The 22760-nt window shown below is 48.6% G+C and overlaps 1 long non-coding RNA gene across 1 annotated transcript; it reads left to right on the top strand.

Moving 5' to 3' along the window:
- Positions 1–16825: 16825 nt before the first annotated feature.
- LOC122208501 lies at positions 16826–21031 on the top strand. The gene is made up of 3 exons (XR_006197263.1): positions 16826–17065; positions 20065–20187; positions 20698–21031. It is a non-coding gene; the product is annotated as an uncharacterized LOC122208501 (long non-coding RNA).
- The last annotated feature ends 1729 nt before the right edge of the window (positions 21032–22760 follow it).

Below are 22760 nucleotides of genomic sequence, written 5' to 3' on the forward strand. Positions count from 1 at the left end.
CGCACCTGCTGAGCTTTCGTTTCGCTTTTAAGTCCAAAGGGAAGCACCTTCCGTTCTGTGAAGTCTTCCTCAACTTCGTGCGCCTGGCTGGTCCCCTCCTCCTGCCCCTGCTCAGTGCCTGTGCTCGTTTCTGGCCTCACAGCCTCTCTCCACTGTATGGGGATGTGTGTTGCCAGGCCGTGCTCCTCTGTCACCTGTGAATGTCGGGAGAGCAGGTGCACGTGTTGGGCCTCTGAGTTCACGAGTCGGAAGCACCGAGACTCGCGAGAACTTTGACTTGCTGCGGCGAGCGTTGCCTTCTCACTAACCGGTCCAACCGTGCGTGAGGGCTTCCACCAGGAACCTGGGAGTCCGCCTTTCCCCTTCTCCTGCCTCCTGTCCCCGGTCCAGTCAGTCTGGGCCAGTCCACTCTGTCCCGGGGAGCCCTTCATCCACGCCCACTAGGTAGAACTTTCCTACCTAGTCTTGGCACCTCACTTCCCATCAGTGCTCAGAGCACAGCCGGGGGACCGTCTTCGTAAGGAACTTCTTGGTCGCAGCATCCTTGCTTCAACCTCCCCGGAGCCTCCCAGCGCCCCTCCGCTGACTCACACGTTCCTCCGTGGAGTCTGTAGGGTTTTCCTTACTCGCCTCTGCGATGTCACCTGGCTTTGATTTCTCTGCGCCTTCCAAGTCGTCCAACCTTCGGGCCTTTGTAGAAGCAGTGCCCCTGATCGTACGCTTGACCCGCCTTCCCCTCCTCACCGCATCCTTCGGGTGTCTACTGCTGCGTCCGTCTGGTCTTCACGGAGCGGGGCTTCCCTGGGTGAGCCACCTCTGACCCCTGAGACGGGGGTCAGGTCTCCAGTTGGCAACTTTCCTGGTAGCTTTTCCCTTCATCGCATTTATCTGTTAGGATGACCGAACGTGCCTGTTTGCCAGGACAGAGGATACAGTCTCCGGATCCAGGACCTCAGCGCTGAAACGAGGTAAGTCCTGGTCAAACCGAAACAACTTGGCTGCCCTACTTGTCACATGTCGTTCTGCTGTTCAATGCCCGCTCACAAGACGAAGCGCCGTGAGAGCCGAGGTCTGAGCGTTTTCTTCACGTCTCCATTCCAAAGCTAGAACCGTGCTTGACGTGCTTAGTAGATTTGTTGGACGGCTGCACGGACGGACGGCTGCGTGGATGGGTGTTTGGGTGGCAGATCCTAAAGAATCCTTCCAACCCTTGAGTCTGGGGCTCAGTAAAGGAAAACCAAATGAAAGAATAGTAAGAAGAACAATCTTTTCAAATATCCCTGGGGGCGACGGGTGAATGAACTCGGCCTGCGGGAAGGACCGAAATGAGAACGAAAGGTTATTTCTGAACAGGATGCCTAAGTCCAGGCGTGAAAAAGAGACAAGAAGCAATGGCTCCAGTAAAATGAGGTCCACAAGATACCGTGCTGAGCCCTCTCCATGCATTCGTTCCTTAGAATTGCCCTATCCAGGAGGTACAGTTTTTCATTTCTCTTTTGCAAGCGAGGAAAGCGAAGGATTGTAAGGTTAGGTAAACAAGTCCCAGGTCACGTGCTCAGTGGAATTAGAGATGCCACTAACCCCCGCCCCCCCGCCCCCCATCTCCGGAGTCTGCAATGATTAACTTGCCTCTTCCTCGCTTTACAGAGCCCTTTGCACTTCTCAGTCTCTGGGTGCTAATGAGCGAGAATGGGGTCACAGGGGAAAAAAAGGGAAATGCATGGAAAGAAAGAGGGGCCAGAATTGGAACAGGAACCAGAGGAACACCCCCTGCCCGGCCCCTCCCTGCTCTGAAGTCATCTGAGGCCCGGGAAAGAGTCTGAATAACAGAGAAATCATAAGAGAAACACAATCTCGGTAGTATTAGGAAATCAGAGCTAAATGGCCATTCCCTAGGATTTGCACGTGGAAATTCTCCTTCTCCATAGAGGAGAATTGAGGTATTGATTGCATTTATTTTTTCATGACACAAAAGGTAAATTAATCCTTTTAGAACAGAAAACATGTTTTTATTACATTCTGAGTAATTTCCTTTGAAAAAGAAAAACATTTTTTAAAGCTACTGGCAGTAAAACTAGATTTCTCCCCCCTCCGCGCACACACATCTTAGATGAGAATGTGTGTCGTTATTCATGCATAATCTGATTCCAAATGATTCCTTGTTTACAGTTTGTGTTTTTTCGTATTTCCTCATGTAAGCAAGAATTAATACACTCAGACATGAAAGAAATAAGCTAAATTATTTTTACTGCCTCTCTTTAGGACATACAATATGTCTTCTTTAACTCTCAATGATATGCAAAACAGTCAGAGGAAAACACAAATAAATACCTATGGAAACAAAGACAAATATCCCCGGTGGAAGGAGAGAGTGTGGGTTGGGTTGCCTGGCTTGCCTGGCTTTTCTTCTCCCCGGAGCCTGCTGGGGGGACCAGGCTGGTCTGGGACTCGCCCTGGAGCTGGTCTGCCCCTTCCCTGCGCCCATCAGATGCCAGATCCCCCCCTGGCACGCGTTCTCATCAAGCCTCCCAGCTGAGCTGAAAGCCAGGGGGAACAGCCAGATGTGCGGGCTTTCTGCGCATCTGGGGAGGGTGGCTCCTTGGGGGGGAAAGCCCTAGCTATTTCCAGCCTTTCCACCTCCAACAGAGCGAGCTGCCGGCGAACCCTGGTGTGGGCGAATCCTCCGAAGACGGTTATCTGTGTTAATTTGTCCGCTAGTTTATCCCAGAAGCGACTGCGATTTCACAGCCTCCCCTACTCCTTTTGAAGAGCCTTGGTTATAACACACGGGGGGGCCCCGGGGCCAGAATGACGAGCGAGACACGGAGCCCACGGCCTCTCAGGTGCCCGCCCCGTGCCCACGCACACATCCCCGAGAGCGAGCGTCTCCTCAGATGTGCACGCTGGCCACCGGCTCGGGCCTCCCCCGTAGCCTCAGCCCCGAGATGTGTCTCTGGCAGAAATAACTTCACATCCACTGCATGTATGCTTCCTTTCTCGGGCACTCTTTTCCTGGCCATCTGATGACCTTGTATTTGGCTAGCTGACACCTCAGTAGACGCTATCTGTTTAAAAATACGTTTCTCCCTTTTAATTCTTGCGTTGCATAATGCTCTTTGGTAGTGTCATTATAAGAAAAACACAGAAGCCTTTTTTTTTTCTTTTTTTCCACTTAGAGCAGGGATGAAATGGCCTACCTTTGATAGGGATTCTCAAGAGGGACTGTAACAAGGCTGTAAAGTTTGACCTTATGAATCCAGAATACGATGGCCGCTGGGAACTTCGGGTCCCCTGTATCCCCGGACCTGCGTCTCCTCATCCCATTATCCCCGGTACTCTTTGAAGGGATAAACTGGCTTTATTTTCACTCCAAGTCAAATAAAGTTTCTTTCTTGTCATCTGTTAGTAGGTCTTAGGTTCAGAGGACAGCTGGACCTTACACAGCTAGACGCCACGGTGAAACTGAAGTGAAATATGCCAGTGACTTACAGAGTCTTAACCAGGTGCCAGCCCTTTTCCTAAGCTGTCACTTAATCCTCAGTCCAGAACCTCCCTTGGACCTGGGCAAGAGGGGCCCCTGCCCTGTGCCCTGTGTAGGTGTGTGAGTGCATGCATGTTCCCTGGGCTCTGATCTGGCCCTTTGGTGACAGTGCCTCTCCCCGTGGTGAGGAGACTCGGGGCCAAGGGGATATGCTCTCCTGGAACCATTGTCCCTTCTTCTAGATCACACTAAGGATGCCCAGGACCTCAGAATTTTCTGCTCACATACAGGCTGCATATGCCTCTGTCCTGGGTTTGTCTTCTCAAGGGGAGACGGTGTAACCAATGAGTGTCCCCCAGGTCTAGAGATGACTGTCAATGGGTGTGAGGGTAAACTTGGGGGAATGGAGCTGAACTTGGGGTAAAAGGTTGTTGTTTGGGGTTGTTTGGAGCAAAGACAGGTAGATCGCCCACCTGAGGGCCCTTTGTCGGCCATTTCTTTAGCCCACAAATGGTAGGAGTGGGCTCACGACCTTACGACATTTTCTTAGCTTGATCTCTATTTTATAGTACAAGTTGCTGAGATCCAGAAAAAGTCCAGTAACTTCTCCAAATGTACACACGGAGTGGATGGTAGGGCCCAGATTTTAACATGGACATTTGGCTTTGGTGTCCCCAACTTTATCCACTGTTCCCATGTCCTGAAGATCTGTGATCCCACTCCTGAGATTATCACCACCCAGCAATGCAGTATCACAGCCTAATAGGGAGACGGTGACAGGTATACCAGAAGCAGCGTCTACTGTCATTCAGGGCTTCCAGGGACCGGGCCACATGTGTATATGTATATATGTGCATTTATACACATATATATGTCAATAATAATGTGTGTGTATATGAAAATATTTATTATGAGATATTGGCTCATACAATTACAAAGGCTGAGAAGTTCCATGATTTACCATCTGCAAAGGTGGAGACCCAGGAAAGCCGGTGGTATAGTTCAAAGTCACAGCAGGCAGGAAAGTCAAGGGTGAGATTCTAGTTCTGCTCTGAAGGCCTGAGGACCAGGAATGCCGAGGGCAGGGGAAATCAATATCATCGTCCAGCAACCAAGCAGAACTAATTCAACCTTCCTCCACCTTTTTTTTCCATGGAGGGCCACAACAGATTGGATAATGCCCTCCCACATTGGGGAGGGCCATCTTCTTTACTTAGTTCACCAGTTCAAGTGCTAATCTCTTCTAGAAACAGCCTCACAGATATACGCAGAAATAATGCACAACCAGCCATTTGGCATCCTGTGGCCCAGTTGAGTTGACAGATAAAATCAACCATCACCACTAGTCAGTAAACCTTAGCTTTGAAGCAGAGTCTTAGAAGTTTCCTAATGGCCCAGGAGCTACTCACTTGGTTGCTTTATTGTGGGTCGACCCTACAGGTCAAGGGGGACTGGTCAGTAGCTGAACAGATGAGAGGGCAGTAGGGGCCTAGTGACATCACCGAGTGTGGGACCTTTAATCAATGATAAACACTGAGATCAACTAAGTACCTTTTCCTAGACCTGTTCTATCCAACATGGCCACCAGTAGACACATACGGCTATTTAAAGTTAGACCGGTTAAAATTAAAGAAATTAAAATTTCAGGTTCCCGGTAGCATTAGCTACATGTCAAGTGCCCAATAGCCTCATGTCTCTGGTAGCTACCATATTGGACAGTACAGAACATTTCTATCACTGCAGAAACTTCTATTGGACAGCCCTTCCCTGGACAGTCTTTGAATGGCCTTTGGTAATAGTGCTGATGTAGAAAGGACGTGCTCTCAAACTTTTTGCCTTATTTCCATATGCCAGATGAATGTTCTAACATACTCAAGTAAGGTTGGGGTTCTGTAGTCTATATATTTGGGAAACTCTTAATAAGTTAAATTGGGTTCTTGATTTTTAAGGCCTAAATATGCTAATATGCATTTTGACTGCCAAAGAAGGAGCTAGAGAAGAGAAGGTTTTCCAACTTATTTGGGCCATATCATCCTTTTTTTTTTTTTTTTTTTTTTAATAAATTTCTTGAGTCTAACGTTCCATCCTTGAATCTAATCAATCTGAAAAATACTTCTCTGGAGGATAAATATGAAACCAAACTTCTTGGGTCTCTTGTTCTTGGGAACGTTGTTTGCCATGTCAGAAGTTGACTACCCTAAGGTCTGCATGCTGGACAGGCCACCTGTGCTCCAAATGACATCTTAGATGAACGCACGGCTGACAGTCGCCCCTGCCAAAGCACCAGACATGTGATGGAGTCGCCTTAGTCCCTCCAGACCAGACCAGTCATCGACTGATGCCTCTGTGTGACATTAGGTGGTGCCCAAATTTCTGACTTAAAGAATGCACCAGAGGGGCGCCTGGGTGGTTCAGTTGGTTGAGCACCCCAGTCTTGATTTCATCTCAGTTCATGATCCCAGGGTTGGGGGATCAAGCCCTGTGTTGGGCTCTGCACTGAATGTGGAGCCTGCTTAAGATTATCTCTTTCCTCTGCCCCTCTGCCCCTCCTCACTGCTTGCAGGCTCTTTCTCTCTCTCTTAAAAAAAAAAAATTAAACTAAATGAAAAGAATCCATGAGACAGAATAGGTTGGTGTTCCATTAAGTCTCTAAGCATTGGGTAGTTAATTTCTCCAGCAAGGAAGTAACGCAGTTAACAAATCATTCACCTGTCCCTAGCTCAGAGTTTCTTTTCAGTCTTCGAAAGAAAAACCAAACCAAATATAGTATGCCAAATAGTGATTGTTACACAAGGAGTTGGATTAAGGTATAAAGAAAGGGGAAAGCCAAACTAGCCGGAAAACTCTGTACTAGTTATCCACTGCTGCATAACAAATTACCTTACAACTTCTTGGCCTAAACGAAACAAATCTTTATTATCCTACAGTTTCTGGAGGTCAGGAATGTAGGTGCGGCTTAGCTGGCCTTCTGGCTCAGTGTCTCTCAGAAGCTGTCATTAAGGCGTCAGCCGGGGCTATGGTCATCTTAAGCCTCAAGTGGGGAAGGATCCACTTCCCAGCTCGCTCATGTGGCTGTTGGCAGGATTCAGGTCCTCACGGGTTGTTGGTCAGAGATTCCCCGCCCGCCCCCCGCGCCCCAGGTCCTGGCCATGTGGACCTCTCTACAGGGCAGTTCACAGCATGACAGCTGGCTTCAACAGAACAAGCGAGAGGCCAAGAGGTGAACAAGACAGAAATTGCGATCTTTTGTAACCAGATCTCAGAAGGGAGACGTCATCATTTTTGCCTTATTCTATGGATTACAAGCAAGTAACTAGGTCCAGCCCACGCTCACAGGGAGGGGATTATAAAGGGCCTGAAGGAATGGGAGGCGGGGATTATGAGTGGCCATCTTTGAAGCTGCCCACTACCTTAATCTTTCAAGTACTTAATGAGATTGTGCTGCAGATTTACCTGATGGCCAGCAGTGTTCTTGCCCTGACACGCAGGGAGCAGTGACAGCATCCTATTAAATAGGGTGTGACCATTACAAATGCAAAATAACAGACCACAATATCTGTCTTCCTGATGCATCTACATATCTGCCTTCTCACTCCTTGCCCCCGTTACCCTTCCTGTTTGTGAATCATTTTAGCCAAGTTCATGCAGCCTTAAGTCTCTGAGGCAAGGACATCTCAAGCTAGACTTTCCATGTTTGAGGTTCTGCTACTCTCTTGGCCAACCTCATGCATTCTTGTGTTCCTTCTGCCGGCTGCTGGTATTGATGGACCCGAATAGATCACGGGGACCTACCAACCTGAGCCATATTCATTATCGATGCGTCTAAGGAGCCTGAAATTCAGTTAATTTTATCTAAGCAGCTGTTATGTTGTTCCTCCTGAATCATGGGAAGCAGATGAAATAATCCTCCCCACCCAGCAAGAGGAAAAGACTCAACACGCACAATGGGATGTATATGAGCTCTGGGCATAAGATTCCTAGATGTCATGAGGATAGCTTCAATTTTTTTTTTTAATTTCTTTAAAAATGTTTGTTTACTTTTGAGACAGAGAGAGACAGAGTGCGAGCGGGGGAGGGTCAGAGAGAGAGGGAGACACAGAATCTGAAGCAGACTCCAGGCTCCGAGTTGTCAGCACTGAGCCGAGGTGGGGCTCGAACTCACAAGCCCTGGGATCATGACCGGAGCTGCAGTCAGATGCTTAACTGACTGAGCCACCCAGGCGCCCCAGGATAGCTTCTATATTAAAGCGACTGTAAGAAGGTGAAAAATCAGCCACCTGGTCAAAATTAGCCCCTAAGTAAATCCCCCTGAATTCCACAGAAAGTATAGAACACGTGGTTTTGTGTACAGGCTCTCAAAAATCCTATCACATTGAGTGTTCTATGCTCTGCGTTGGAAAAGATCATCATTTCTTCACCTGAACCCCAGAGGAAGAGGTTGGCTTCGTTGACTAGGCTTCTTCTACCCAACAGACTTATTTAGTTTATGCCTAACAGGTTTGCAAGAGTTTATACGACTAAAATGGATGTACGATGTGGTTTTACTGTTTGTGTTTTTTTTTTATTATTGTTATCGTATCAATAAGACAAAGACAACAAAGAACGAGGACAGACCACATGAGAACTCAGACAGTCTAGGAACAGTATAGCTCAGGGGCTGGTGAACTTATTCTGTAAAGGCCCAGAGAGTAAATAATTAGAAGGCCATGTTGCTTTTACGGCCCTGCCTCATATCGTGATAGCAGACAGTGCATAAATGAATGGTCATAGCAACATCTCAGCAAAACCTTTGTTACAAAAACAGGTGTCCGGTTAAACCTGGATGACAGGTCATGGTTTGCCAACCCTCGGGGTGGCTGAGCTCTTGCTTGCCTAGTCTATCTTGGGCTGAATCTCTGTAATCATCCATCTATGCATCCGTCCATCCATTCGACCCACCCAGCCAGCTAGCCACTCACTGATTCAAATGCGTGCTATTGAGGGTCTACAGTGTAAACGAGGCACAGACATCTACAGAGGTGGGGCACCATTGCCTTTGTTTCATGCTGAGGCAAGAGGTAATCATGGCTGTTCCTACACCTCTGACTGTCGCTGAGATTAGTGAAGGAAGGTAAGGCAAGTCCCCAAAGTCAGGACATCCCCTCTTTCACATTTAATTGCCTCCTACACCTACCTTCATTCCAAGCTGTCTCTTTTACTTCTTAACTCCTCCTTGAGCTGCAAGGAGGAAAAACAAACAAATAAGCAAATCTTAAAATTGGGGCTGCAACTCATAGAGCCTTTGCTCAGGCACAAGGTGGGAGCGGGGAGATCAGCAGGCCCCGGAGCCAGGGCCCTGCACCCCCCTGGCAATCCTCTTGCTTTTTGTAAGGTTCCCCTTCCTGCCTTCTACTGTGTCCTTAACCATTATTTGTAAGATGTTCCTGTCGACCCCAAGCCTTCTCAGTGTTGTCGCTAGTTCCCTTTGGGAAACTATAAAGAACGTCCACCACCACGCCCAGGGTGCTGTCCTCAATCACTCAGTCCAGAAGGACTTCCAAAGTCAGCCGCAAGCCCGCAGAAACCGGACAAACGGCAAATACCCGGAGGCCAGTGTTGTATGAGGCCATGACCTTGCCCTGAAAAACGTAGAACAAAACGACAGAGGGATGCTTGTGGACTTCCCGGGTTAATTTTTGATGTGGTAGAGATACACTGACAGATATACATGATAGATCCTTCAGCATGATGATGATAGGTCGTTCTGTAAGATCTGGGCGTAAAGGGTCACTGCGGGAAGGCTCTTGGGTTTGCCACTGAGTCATAGGTTGGCTCTAGCCACGAAGCGGCCTCTCGCCAGTTGCTGGCTGGGCTTTCTGATGTGTGCACAGAGCTCCGAAGCCTCTTTGGTTTGAACAGGTGTTGAAAGCTGGGAAAAGCCAAAATATTTTGTTCTTTCTGGGTCACGAACTGTTTGCTGTTGGAAACATCTGCATGGACGGGTGTACGGGCTAAACATAACAGAAGCACAGCGAACGACGATAGCAGTCTTCGGTAGGGAGCCCCCTGAGGACCCCAATAAAGTCGATCTCTTAAGCCCAAGCCCCTTGCTTCGGGCCACAGTGGCAGGCAATGAATTATCCATGTTGGTTAAAAGGGCAAGGTCGCCTCATAACAACATTGCCCATATGCTGCAGCTAAATCAAGCCTGTCCCCAAATATCATTTGGGGAAGGTGTGCGTGTGTGTGTGCGTGTGTGTGTGTGTGTGTGAGAGAGAGAGAGAGAGAGAGAGAGAGAGAGAGAGAGAGTGTGTGTGTGTGTGTGTGTGTGTGTGTGTGTTTGGAGCGAGGTGATGATGTAGGCCAGCTTTCAAAAGCAGAAATCACCATAATTAGAGGAAACGCTACAAGTTCATTTCCTCAAAAATGAGCAAGTGAGAGAGAAGGAGTTTAAAGACTAGATGTTTAGACAGGCCCGCAAGCCCCCTTGTGACCTTGCTCTGATATTTAACAAAACATTAATCTTCTTGCCAGCAATTATAAAGGATACAGTGATATCGCTGGCTCTCGGAGAGTGAGTAATAGTAATCCCATTGTTCCCCTTTATTTATGCCTTGGTTGTACCAGGCAGATGAGGTAAGTTGGGGCTTTCATATGTTATTATTCCGCACTGGCAATACATAAAGGATGCTTGCACAAATATCTGTCTGTTTCTGAGGCACTGTTTCACACCTCCTTACAACTTGCGATCAAAGCGTTTCAACATTTTATTATGAAATCATGAAAATCCTCCTCTCGTTTACATATGAATCATGGCCTTATTTGAAACCACCAGTGGACCCCAGTGACAGTGGCTTTTGAACCGCCAAGGGGAACAAGGTGTTAGATATTTGTTTCTTGAAGGCTGTGACTAGCCCGATAACCTTGCTGAATGCCGTGTGCCGGGGGACCGTCCAAGATCTCCAGCAAACACAAAAGCTTGGGGATGGGGGGCGGGGGTGGGGGATGCCCTCCACGAGGAGGCCAGTGGCTTCTCCTTCTCTTGTCGGGAAACAAAATTCGGTGTGAGAGCCTCCATTTGGGCGCGAAGGAGAAAGAAAAGGTTGCACACCTCGTAATTTCAACCTAAACCAAAAAAGCCATCTCTCTGCCTTCCTAAAATAAAACAAAATCCTTCTCCAGAGGTTGGGGTAGGGGCTTTGTTTTCCGTAAGTGCTGACTTCTAAGTTGTCAGCAGACTTTCTGCTCATGTTGGTCGGTGAAGAGGGGTGGGGGGGGTGGGGGAAAGCAATTGCTTCTTTGGTGAGATTTGCATATCAACTGGGGATCTTCCTTTTCAGCTGGCCTCCTCTTCTGGGGACAATTAATAATCTCCTTTGGAATGTGGAGAGTAGGAGGGAAGTTGCCTGACCAACTTGGTGTCTCCAAGATATATACCGCCTGGGTATGTTGATTCTTTCCCTGGAGGCCAGGAGCAGGGGGTGGGAGAGGTGGGGGACGTGGGGGAGGGCGGGGAGGGGGGTAGAGGGTGGGGGAGGTGGAGGAGGTGTGGGGGGGTGTGGGGTGTGTGGGGGGGAGGCATTGTTTCTCAGGGAGACTGCAAGAAATCAAAGCAATCATTTTAGGGAAGGATGTTTTATTTGGGATGCGCGAAGAGCCATCTGCAGGTACAGAGGACAATTTTGGGCTTGACAAAATTCTATTGCCCTAAACTAGGTCTGTGCCTTTGATCAACTAGGTCTGTGCCTTTGTCCTGTTTTACCGAAAAGAGGAGACGCTGCATGCAGAAAGGGAAAGGAAGAAGAGAAGTGGAAGGAGTTTCCTTCTCTAACGTGGTCAAGCTGAGTGAGGTTCTGCATTGAATTCCAAGCCCCAGCCTGTGCTGGGTTGGGGGGGGAGGGGGCGAGTGGGCCAGGCAGTGGAGAAGCAGCCAGAGCCCTGAGCAGCTCCCAAGTAAAGACAGAACCAGACTCTCCCACTGAAAACTCATCCTTCTGCTTTTTGTAGAGCAGGAAGTGGGGTAGATGAATGAAGGGTTGACACAGAGTTGCCAAAGTCTCCTCCAAAAGGACTACGGGCACAGTGACATGTCAGCACAGTCTTCTCCCAAAGTGTCAAGATAAATGCTTTTAGGTTTGAGCAATTCATGCACACCCTCTCTTGCCTGTGCGTGCCTCTTGCTGGCTTTCCTTCCAGGACACTACGAATTCCATTGGGTTGTGATGTAACATTCTTAGGTAAAATGTGTGACGTCATCTCAGTGGCGCCCTGAAGTTATGTGTAAATAGCTCACTGGGTGACTTTGAGCTTGCACCCTTTCACTTTAAGTATGCAATGATTTGTCAGACATAGAGGCAGTAACTTCTAATCCTCCCCCCTTCCCTCTTCCTTATTATTTAGAGATAATGCGGCAGTTAAGGCCCTACTTATTCTGCATCATCCTACCATGTGACTCCTGGCCACCAGGGGACCTTCCCTCAAGACCTGAGTTTCTCACACACCCCTATGTCCTCTCAGGCTATTGTGATTATTCATCTCCCTGCCTGTCCCTCAGAAGAATGGAAAGTTCTATTTGATGAACTAACTCTGAACAATGGGTAATGCCTCCCTGGAATGCCATGTTCAGAGGGATTCTGAAGCTGGACTGGAGGGTCGAGGGAGTGACTTGATTGATTAGTGATGACCAAGAGTGATGTGGTAAAGATAGCTGCCATGGTCATGGATGAAAAAAGCAACGACCGTGCTGAGTTGTCACCATATCTGAGCTTGGGTTGCCCACCTTTCCCCTTCCTCCCTCCAAATGTTGCCATCCTACCGCGTCAAAGTAGAATTCCTCTTCTTCCCTGGAGAATTCAATACCAGTGATCACCCCCCTCATTCATTGGTCAGCAGGTTTGTGGTCCCAACCTCTACCGGGAATTGGATCATTGTCTGCCTCGAATGACTACTGACCTTTGTCCTAGGTGCCTGTCTTGGTTTCCCAGTGGGACGAGCCTCTCTCCAGGATGGGACCTACATTCTTTTCCTTTATGAAAGAGCCTGACATAGGACACACTGCTCGGTAACACAGGAAGTGAGTTACCGAGTTCATGTAATTTCATAGTTTGAGATGAAATGAGCTATGGTATTTCCTCTATCAGTCCCCACACTGTGTGCTCAGTTCTATCGAGCACAGCTTCAAAAGCCTAAGACACAACATTCCAGGTAAGTTGCTCAAGGTCTTACCAGGAAAGGAAGTGTATTAATTGCCCGAATCCACAAGTATCCTGATACTTAAGAAGAAGACGGTGTACTGACACATTACTCTGTCTACTGCTAATTTAAAGAATAAAGTGTCGCTTTCCGCCGTGTATTCTATTAAAAGGGGAGTCTTCAGGGGCGCCCGGGTGGCTCAGTCGGTTAAGCGTCTGACTTCAGCTCAGGTCACGATCTCGCGGTCCGTGACTTCAAGCCCCTCGTCGGGCTGTGGGCTGATGGCTCGGAGCCCGGAACCTGCTTCCGATTCTGTGTCTCCCTCTCTCTCTGCCCCTCCCCCGTTCGTGCTCTGTCTCTCTCTGTCTTTAATGTTTATTTATTTAATAAATAAACATTAAAAAATAAATAAATAAATAAATAAAAGGGGAGTCTTCTCCAGCTTTCTAACTTCTGATATAAGAGGTATCGTTAAATCTTGACTCTTTTTTCCTCTTTCTTTTTTTTTTTTTAACGTTTATTTATTTATTGGGAGAGACAACAAGTGAGCAGGAAAGGGGCAGAGAGAGAGGGATAGAGAGAGAGACTCCCAAGCAGTCTCCACGCTGCCAACGCAGAGCCGGATGCACGGCTTGAACCCATGAGCCATGAGATAATGACCGGAGCCGAAACCAAGAGTCGGACGCTTAACCGACGGAACCACCCAGGTGCCCCTTTATCCCCTCTTTCATTTCCCTAAGTTCTGTGTAGGTTTGACAAATTGGTGACGAGTTCTATCTTGGTCATAATTGGGGTCTTTGAATTGTCCGTTATCGAATAAAAACCACTTAGAGCTAAATCGGCCAGAGGTCTGACTTCGTATCTCTTAACCAAAGGAGAGAAGAACAGAAGTCTCTAGAGTTAAGAGTTTGGTAAGAATCTTACAAAAGTAGCCATTGGCCGGAGAGGGAAAAAAAAAAAAAAAAAAAAGCTCAGGGCGTAGTGTCCTGAAAAGGGGCCACTTTTAGGTTCTAAGTTTCTACGTAGAACCCTCAAATGGTTAAGGTGTGTTTCCCAAATGGTTTGCATAAGAACACTTTCTTCTTGTTATCCTGAGAAAACATGGCCTGAATCTCCTAACACGACCTGGGAAGCTACCTTGAGAGAAGGCTTTCAGTCTACACAGCATCCTGTCAGGGAAGATTATTCCAGCATCAGTGATGGAGAGACTTCTTTTGCAGGCCATCTCACGGCAGTTAGGGAGCAAATGGTCACTGAGAATCCCTGTCCCCTGCCTCCTGCCAGGCACTCTGAGACACAGAGGACGCGTCAGGGCTGGGCCTTCTTGGACAGCGCCTGCTGGGCAGTGAGGGGGTCAAGGCACGAGAAGGATGGTCGAAGTGGCCACTGGGTGTCTATTTCTGCTTATCCTGTTGTAAATAATCATTATAATAACAACACACATGTTGAGGATTCTCTATGTACCCGACACTGTTCTAAGCCCTTGAGACACATTTACTATGGTGGCCTCCCCTTACTGCCATGTTTCTTTATAGATGAGGAAACCGAGGCAGCGGGAGGTTAAGAAGAGGCAGACTCTTCAAGACTAGGAAGTGTTTGGAGTGAGAATAGTGGCCCACATCACTGGAGTTTTTCTTGCCCTTGGTTTTTTTTTTTTTTTTTTTTTAATGTTTATTTTTGTGAGAGAGAGAGAGAGAGATTGCAAGCAGGAGAGCTGCAGAAAGAGAGGGGGACAGAGGATCTGGAAGGGGGCTCTGTGCTGACAGCAGAGGCCCAATGTGGGGCTCGAGCTCACGAACCATGAGATCATGACCTGAGCCAAAACCAAGAGTCGGGCGCTTAACCAATTAAGCCACCCAGGCATCCCTCTCACCTTTGGTTCTTGAAATACAGACTCTCAAAATTTGCTTGGGTCTTTTGTTCCCTGTAGCAAGGATAATGTGGATTGAATATTTACATCTAAAAGAAAAAAAAAACAAAAACGCTGGGGCGCCTGGGTGGCTCAGTCGGTTAAGCGTCCGACTTCAGCTCGGGTCACGATCTCACGGTTTGTGGGTTCGAGCCCCGCATCGGGCTCTGTGCTGACAGCTCGGATCCTGGAGCCTGCTTCGGATTCTGTGTCTCTCTCTCTCTCTCTCTCTCTCTGCCCCTCCCCTGCTCGTGCTTTGTCTCTCCCTGTCCCTCAAAAGTAAATAAATGTTGAAAAGATTTAAAAAGAAAGAAAGAAAAAGAAAAGAAAAAAATCCGGTCAGAATAATTTTCTTTTCCCTTGCAATCCTTGAGAGAGAGAGAGACAGGGAGACAGAGAAAGAGAGAGAGTGCCACCGTGCAAGTCAAGGAGGGGCAGTGTTCCCAAGTGTAAAAGTGTTCCAGAGCTGGACTGGCCTCCCGCGGCTGGGATGTCCCCCACCCCTGTGTCCCCCGCCCGGCCCAGCAGCCCAGCTGACACGTGACGGAGGCTCACAAAGGGAAGAATTCCGCTGGCTCGGCTCTGAGCTTGTTCATAATTTGTCACATTGTTCCCCTGCTTTGCTGCACATATGAGATATATAAGACCCCCGACCGCTCTGAGACCACTGCTGCGGCTGGGCACAATGCGGGAGAGTGGGGCCCGGACCGTGGCCGTAACCCGGAGTTCCTTCGCCTTTGTCACCGCCAGTGAGATGCTTCGAGTCATTGGGGGGGTGGGGGTGGGGGTCTTTGTGAGCACAATCGAACCCCGGGAGAGAAAGGGTGAGGAAGCCAAAGCTATGTGCGCACACACACGCAGCGGTTACTGCACGGGGTCGCGGGGTGGGGAGTCCCGGGGCGGCGGGAAGAGGGGCAGGGTATTGGTGACGTAATCATCCCCGTGTGTAGACCCTCAGGAGGCAACGCTGGCAGTCCGCTCCGGACGGGAGGGCTCAGGTTCACAAACTTGCACCCGAGCTTGGCTCACTCCACCTGCTCAGACGGCTGCTGAAACGCTCCCGGGCTCCCGGGCAGGTTGAAGGATTCTGACTTACATCAGAGAACCAGCAGAAATGGAGTCACCCCACCTGGGGACAGCACCCCCCGAGGAGGCCGCAGTCGCCATACGTCCTGGCAGCCTTGGTGGCCGCGGTCCTTCTCCAAGTGATCCTCTTCTAGGACTGATCCACGCCCTAGGGCTGGAGCTCTGGCTCCCGGGTCCCCGCCCCTCCCTGCCTTTCCTTACTTCCCATCTGTGTTGTGTGGACCCCGTGATGGGTGCCTGTTGGACATGTGACCCTTCTGAGACTCAGTCTGCTCGTCTGTACGATGGGGAAAACCCATAGCTGTCAGGAGTAGAGGGCGAAGCCAATCACCTCCCGCTCTGCTTCACGCATCCTGCCCTGGATCCGCCTTCCTCTGAATCTGTGAGGATCCCGTCCACCTCCCCAGGCCCTGTTCCCGCGCTTTCCCCTCTCGGCAGACTCTTCCTGACTCTGGGTGGAATCAATCTCTTCCCGAATAAATACTGACCGACTCTTGTCAGAATCTAAATAACCAGCGTTTGCCAGTAAGCGCGCACTCCCATCTGGATGGTGTGCTATTCAGGCTGCAAAAAAAGACCAAAGGCAGAAGTTTTAAGAGTGTAGATTAACATTCTTAGCTCCACCGCCTACTTTGTTTAGATTCTCCTCAAATATCTATTTGGGGACTTTCCTGGGTTTGAGCATACGTGTGGCCAGAGACTTGCTTCCTGGTTTCTTCCCAGACCGTGGTAGCACAGAGCCTTGTCAGTCTATGGACGCCCGTATCTGTTCACCCAGATGGGCACTGTCCAAATAACCTCGTCATTAGCTTGACTACACAAGTGGCCTGTTGACTAGTTACAAATTATCCGGTCCTTTTGATGTTGTCGTCGAGGGCCGATTTCACTTGATGGGTTCCAGAGGTGCCGGGAAAGAGGGATGGCGTCTCCTCCTTGCCTGGATCCCCAACAGGCATTGAGCAGCTTGGATGCCAGCCTCTGAAGGGGTGCGGCTGTTGGCTGCTGTGCTCAGGATGGTCCGAGAGGCCATAGAAAATGCTACATGTCCCTCTTCTCTCTCTCTCGATGGGTCTCTGGGGGGTCATAGAATGCCTTTCTTAAGTTCAGTGTTTCTTGGGCATTTGCCTGGCACTGGCTTTCTCAGAGACACAGGCTATGATCTCTGCCCTCAGGAACTTCCAAGAGTGAGGGCGTTGGCCCCGTGCCCAGAAAACTCTGAGCCCAACTTGGCAAGTGCTACAGGAGACATGTCCTCAGAATGCTGAATCGACACAGAGCTCTTGCGGGGCTCTAAGGATGGGTGGCCACGGGCCAACTGGAGAACGACGTTCCAGGGAGGCGGAAGGGCGTTTACAAATATGGGCGCACGGAGAATGTCTCATACAAAGCAAGGACTTCAGTGAGCCTGAAAGTAGGAGGTATGTTTGACATGGGAAGGTGTCTCGAAGTGAGGGGTGATGCTCACATTTGAGCCCTGACCAGTGGGCAGCAGAAACCCAGCCAAGATTTCCAGGCAGGGGTCAAGGGCAGAGACTTCTGAGAGAGGCCGGGGCAGGGCGGCCCCCGAGGAGGCCTCCTGGGAAAGTTGAGATCAGAAGGGACTTGCATGTTGAGGATGAAACGAAAGGGGACAATTTGAGAGATATTTAAGGGAGAGAGTAAACAACCTTGGACTGTGACCACCCAGATGAGGAGGGAGGGACTTAGATTTCTAGGTTGGGCAACTGGGTGATTGGGGGATGCCAGCTAAGACAGCGATCCTGCCTAAAAAGTCCGGTGGCTTCCCACAGGCCTGCAACCAAAGCCACATTCGTCGCTGTGGCCTGCAAGGCCCGGCCTGATGTGGCCCTGCTTTCCGATCTCATCTCCTGCCACTGGCTCCTTATTCATTATCTCCAGCCACAGGCCTCTCCATTCTGTTTCTTGAAGGCCCAGGCTTTGTTGCCACCTTCTGGATACTGCACTTGTCGATCTCTGTGTGTGAAACGCCCGGCCCCCATGTTGCATGGCTGACTCCTTGCCACGATCCGGATCTCCACACGTGTCACTTCCTCAAGGATGTCTTCCTGCTGTCCCTTGCAGTGTGTGTCCCAGTGTAACCACTCTTGATGACAGCATTTTATTTTCTGCCTAGACTCGCTTATTCCCATCATTTTCCTTCCTACGTATGACTTCTCCCTATCTGGAAAAAAAAATGCTTTGCAGGGCCCGCACACTTATTTCCTCTCTTCTCCCTCCAGAAGTTAAGTCCCACGAGACGGGCACGGCTTCAGGTTCGTCGCGGCACGACCCCAACAGCCCCATCCACAAAGAACACAACTTCATCGGCGCCCTTTGCAGTTATGAAATCTGGCAATCTTGTCTGCGAGAGCAGGGGCTTTCTCTGCGTTGTTCACTTCTGTGGCCCAGTGCCTAGATTTGTACATGAGACAGAACTAGAGCACGAAAACCTATTGAATGACTAGGGAGACGGGAAGCAAAGCTTTTGAGTGTCGTGAAAGCGAATCTCAAGATGAAGTTTCGTCGGGGACGTGTTGAGTCGGAATTGCCCAGCAACTTCCAGGTTGATGTGTATGGGAGGGGGTTGGAAATAAGAATCTAGGAAGAGACATACCAACCTATAGGTGAAGCCTCAAGGCTTTAGAAATATCATCAGAGACCTATGGTCTATTCTTTCAACATGAGACACCTTCCCATGTCAAACATACCTCCTACTTTCAGGCTCACTGAAGTCCTTGCTTTGTATGAGACATTCTCCGTGCGCCCATATTTGTAAACGCCCTTCCGCCTCCCTGGAACGTCGCTCTCCAGTTGGCCCGTGGCCACCCACCCTTAGAGCCCCGCAAGAGCTCTGTGTCGATTCAGCATTCTGAGGACGTGTCTCCTGTGTCATGTGGACAGATGGGGATTCAGTTGTCTCTTGTCTTAGGCTGCTTTTCTCCCCTTGCTTAGTTGAGGTTGTGCTTGAAATTTCCCAGTTTGGGAGCTTATGGGATCTCGTGCTTTTATAGGTTATTAGGAAAAATAAAAGATAGTTACAGCTATTTCACGGTGAGACCTAGCAAAAGCGGGGACTCAGCTCTTCAATTCATGATCTTTTGCTGACATCACCAGCGTAGGCAGGATGATGTAGATGGGGGTCAAAAGGAAACTTCATGCTTTCAGGAACTGCGAATCCGAAATGCCACCACTACTCTGTCCTCTGCCCCTGCAGACCCCCCCCCCAATCAACCCCAGGGATTTTTTTTTAATAAGAGCTCATTCCAATAGCCAAATTATGGAAGCAGCCCAAGTGTCCATCGGCTGACGAATGGATCAAAAAGAAGTAACATGTACATACAGTGGAGTACTATTCAGCCACAAAAAAAGAACAAAGCCTTGCCATTTGCAAGGAGAGGATAATGCTAAGTGAAAGAAGTCACAGAAAGACAAATACCTTATGATTTCACTCATAGGAAGAACTTACGAACGAAAACAAATGAGCAAAGGAAAAAGAGAGAGAGGCAAACCAAGAGACAGACTCTTCACTACAGAGAAGAAATGGTGGCTGCCAGAAGGGAAGGCGGGTGAAAAAGGACGAACTGGTGATGGGGATAAAGAGTACACTTATGGTGAGCACTGAGGAATGTATAGAATTGTTGAATCACTATACTGAACACCTGAAACTAATATAACACTGTACGTTAACTATACTGGAATTAAAATTTACTCAAAAGGGTTCATTACAATCTAAAATTCTTCAGCACGGCACTTCTGGAAGACACCAGTAATCTGGACTTGAAACCTACTTATTATACTTGCCATAGAATAAGACTTTCTCCCGGTTTCTACTGTGCAAAGCAGAGAAATAGTAAGTACAGAAACGAAACTTCCTGTCTGGTGGGTCTTGTCCCACTCAGTGTGTATATCAACGAGCCTTTAAAAGGGGGGGGGGGGGGGCGGTGCTCTCCATCAGAAATGGCTCAGGCGTGGTGCTGTCTAGAGGCAGGAGAACGGACTCTTCAGGGTCTTTCCCAGTCCTGGGACGTGTTGATACTTTATTAGAGGAACGGAGGGCACTCGGCCAGCAAATGCAGAAATCAGATGAGCGTAAGGGCTGCGGCTTTTACCTAATAAGCATTGACTGAGAACCTACTTTTCCAGGCAATGGCGACACAGCGGTGGATAAGCCAAAAAGTACAGCACGCATGCAACTTGGATTTGGGTCTGGGCAAAAGATACACCTGTGTATATTTCTGTGTCGACGTGGATCCATGTTAAGTACATACCTGGGCTCCTAATCATTAAATATACTGCCTAGATAGAGAAACGTCAGAATCCTAGGTCCTTCCTTCAATTATGCCTCTAGCTAGCTACAAGCCTGGGGAAGACCTCAGTTCTCTCGAATGGGAATGATACCACCTGTCCTGGCTTTCAGGGTTTCTCCAAGTGCAAAGCAACGTGGTAGAGGAGAAAGCCTTCTGGAAAAATACCAGCGCCTTCACATCCGAAGTCAATACCTTTCGTTCGAGTATGAAAGAAACACCTTTCACATTCAAGGGTAACAGTTCCTGAACGAGCTACACCCCTGTTTCCTCCCGGCATCCCTAGAAACCTATGGCTTCTGGAAAGTGAAAAATTGCAGTATTTTGTAGAGCCGTCACACCGGTCTCCGGGTTTCCCGTTCCAAGTATCTCAATAATAAACATGAAACCGAAACATTCCGTGAAAGAGCCCATGATATAAAAAAATATACGTATTTGAGATGTTTTGGGGATGGGGGTATGGGCAGAGGATCGAATGGTGTCCAGATCCTGTGCAGGCAAGATATGTGAGAACGTGAAGTTAGGAGACCCCGAGGTGTTTCGGGCATTGGAACAAATAGACTGGAGGTGGGCTTTGTTGTTACGCCAATTTAAGGTACATTTCTCTCGTTTGTAAGCCAAATAGTCCTCTGCAACGCTAGCAAGTCTTTGTCAGGTCTGCAGGGGTCCACTGCTAGCTTCCAACAGTGCCTGTCCTCTATCTTGGACAACTCACAAGACTCTTCTCTTTCCCTGTGCCCCCCCAGAGAGAAGCTACTCACCGCCCGGCTTCAACCACTGCCTCACGGTGAACCCTCAGAACCAGAGGAGGCAAGAGGTGGCTAACCCAGAAGTATTCGTGGGCAGTCTTCCCCAAGCTCGACTTTACCGAGGATTCCCCTCGGTCTCTACCCGCGTCATTAACCCTTGCCTCTTGCATGTAAGCGGGGATGAGGCTGTGTGACGGGTGTCAGAGCACGACATGTGTGTGGTGCCGTGCGCCTTCTCTCCATCACCACCGCGCCCCGCACCCCCGCCAGGAGGTAGTGTGCTCCCTCCTTCCTCTCTACTGCTCCTTTCATTGGTGATTTTCGAAAACTACCAAAGCTGTGGTTAAAACATTAAAATGACACCCATTGCACAGTCCAAGTGTTGGCGTATATCCTTCACGATCTTTTCCAGTGAACCAGTGAGCCACGCCAAAGGCCCATCTCTTCCCAGACTCCTTCCCAACGGGGAGAAAGGTAGCCATGTGGGTGGAGGGTGTTCCGTCTAAAGCTGGTCTGGAGAGAAGCTTAAAAAGACATGCCCAGAAGTGGGGGGAGCAAAAAGAAGACATAGGTTAAAAAAGTCACAAAGCTCTCAGGAAGGTGAAAACATAAAACTTCAGGTAAGAGAGGTGGGCTTATTAAGGGTGGGAAGTTGCCTATAAAGGGTAAATGTATTAATGACAGACATTTGGGGGAAGGCCCACGGTCAGGACTCCTCTGCTTAGTCCAGGAAGCCACCCGACTCTTAGGCTGAGGTTGTTGGTGAAAGGATACCACGGGCTGGTGTTTCCATTTTTCTAACTCTCAAAACTTAGTTCCTCCAAGGCTGCCTACAGGTCGTCTTTCTTGATCCATGCAAATGGGAATCCCTGCCCTTTTTTTGCCAACCGTGGAGTACATTTGGTTCTCAAGGGCAGGGGATCGTGTTATATTTTGAAATAAAAATTGTAATTGGATTATGCTCAATGGCAGCCATCATAGGATTGGCTCTTGCTATGGAATATGAATGAGGTCAACCTAAAGGAAGTAATTCATTCCTCTCATGAAAACATCTTGGTCTACGAAATGAAGAAAAGATCAAAGCTCATTCAAAAATAAGTGTGTTTAATGGAACAGTAGTTAAAGAAGTCTGGAGCATTCATTTTATTTTCATTGTATAATATCTGTTTCTCATAGAGTTGGTTTGTTTCTTCAGTGTTTTTTATTCTTACGGCTGTGCATGGGTTTGATTAGCTTAATTAGAGCTAATGTCTTGGGAGCAGAATGCGGGACTGTGAAAGTTTGGGTTCTTGAAGACTTTGAAAAAGAGAATTGTTGGCCTCGTTCTACATAAATTCGGAATCAAAAAAGTCTGATGATTATTATCATCTTACAATAATTGGAGCACTGCTAAAAATAAAAACCAGAAGGAGAGAAAAAAAAAAAAAGAAAGAAAGAAAGAAACGGAACCAGAATAAAAGGAATGGAGTTATCCCAGATTTGGATACAATTCTCACAGCAAATTGAGCTTAAATCTGAAGTCTTAGGTAATTTAAGACGAAGCCAAAAAATTATTTCTTTTCCCCCTCTGAGCTGTTAACAAGGGCGGCCTTCCTGGTTTCCCAACATTTCCATCTATTTTCTTCCTGTTATCTGTGGTTCCACTTAAGATTGAGGGGAGCCTTAGAGGGGGAAATGCCACTTCAGATTACAGTCTTGTCAGATCTCGTTCATTAGCTGGCACAGGGTCTAATGTCCAGGAGCTATGAGGTCTCCAAGAAAGCATGTGCTGTGGACCCTGCTCAGAGTCACCGACATGGCCAGGCTGTCCCTGCCTCCCTCCCCATTAAACCTTTGGCTTTAGCCTGTTTGGGGCCGAACGTCCTGGGCATCCTCCCAGATTAGGGGGAGGGGAGGTTCCACAAAACTAGGACCCCATAGGGGATTCTAAATATCTTGTTCCTAAAAAAGACAAATGGCAACGGGGGGGGGGGGGGGGGACTTTTGCTTTGAGGGCCTGGCCTTTAAATTCTTGGCATTATGTAAAAACATGAATCAGTTTGCCATCAGTGAGATATTAA

The sequence above is a fragment of the Panthera leo genome, chromosome E2, assembly GCF_018350215.1.
Source record: "Panthera leo isolate Ple1 chromosome E2, P.leo_Ple1_pat1.1, whole genome shotgun sequence".
Taxonomy (NCBI): domain Eukaryota; kingdom Metazoa; phylum Chordata; class Mammalia; order Carnivora; family Felidae; genus Panthera; species Panthera leo.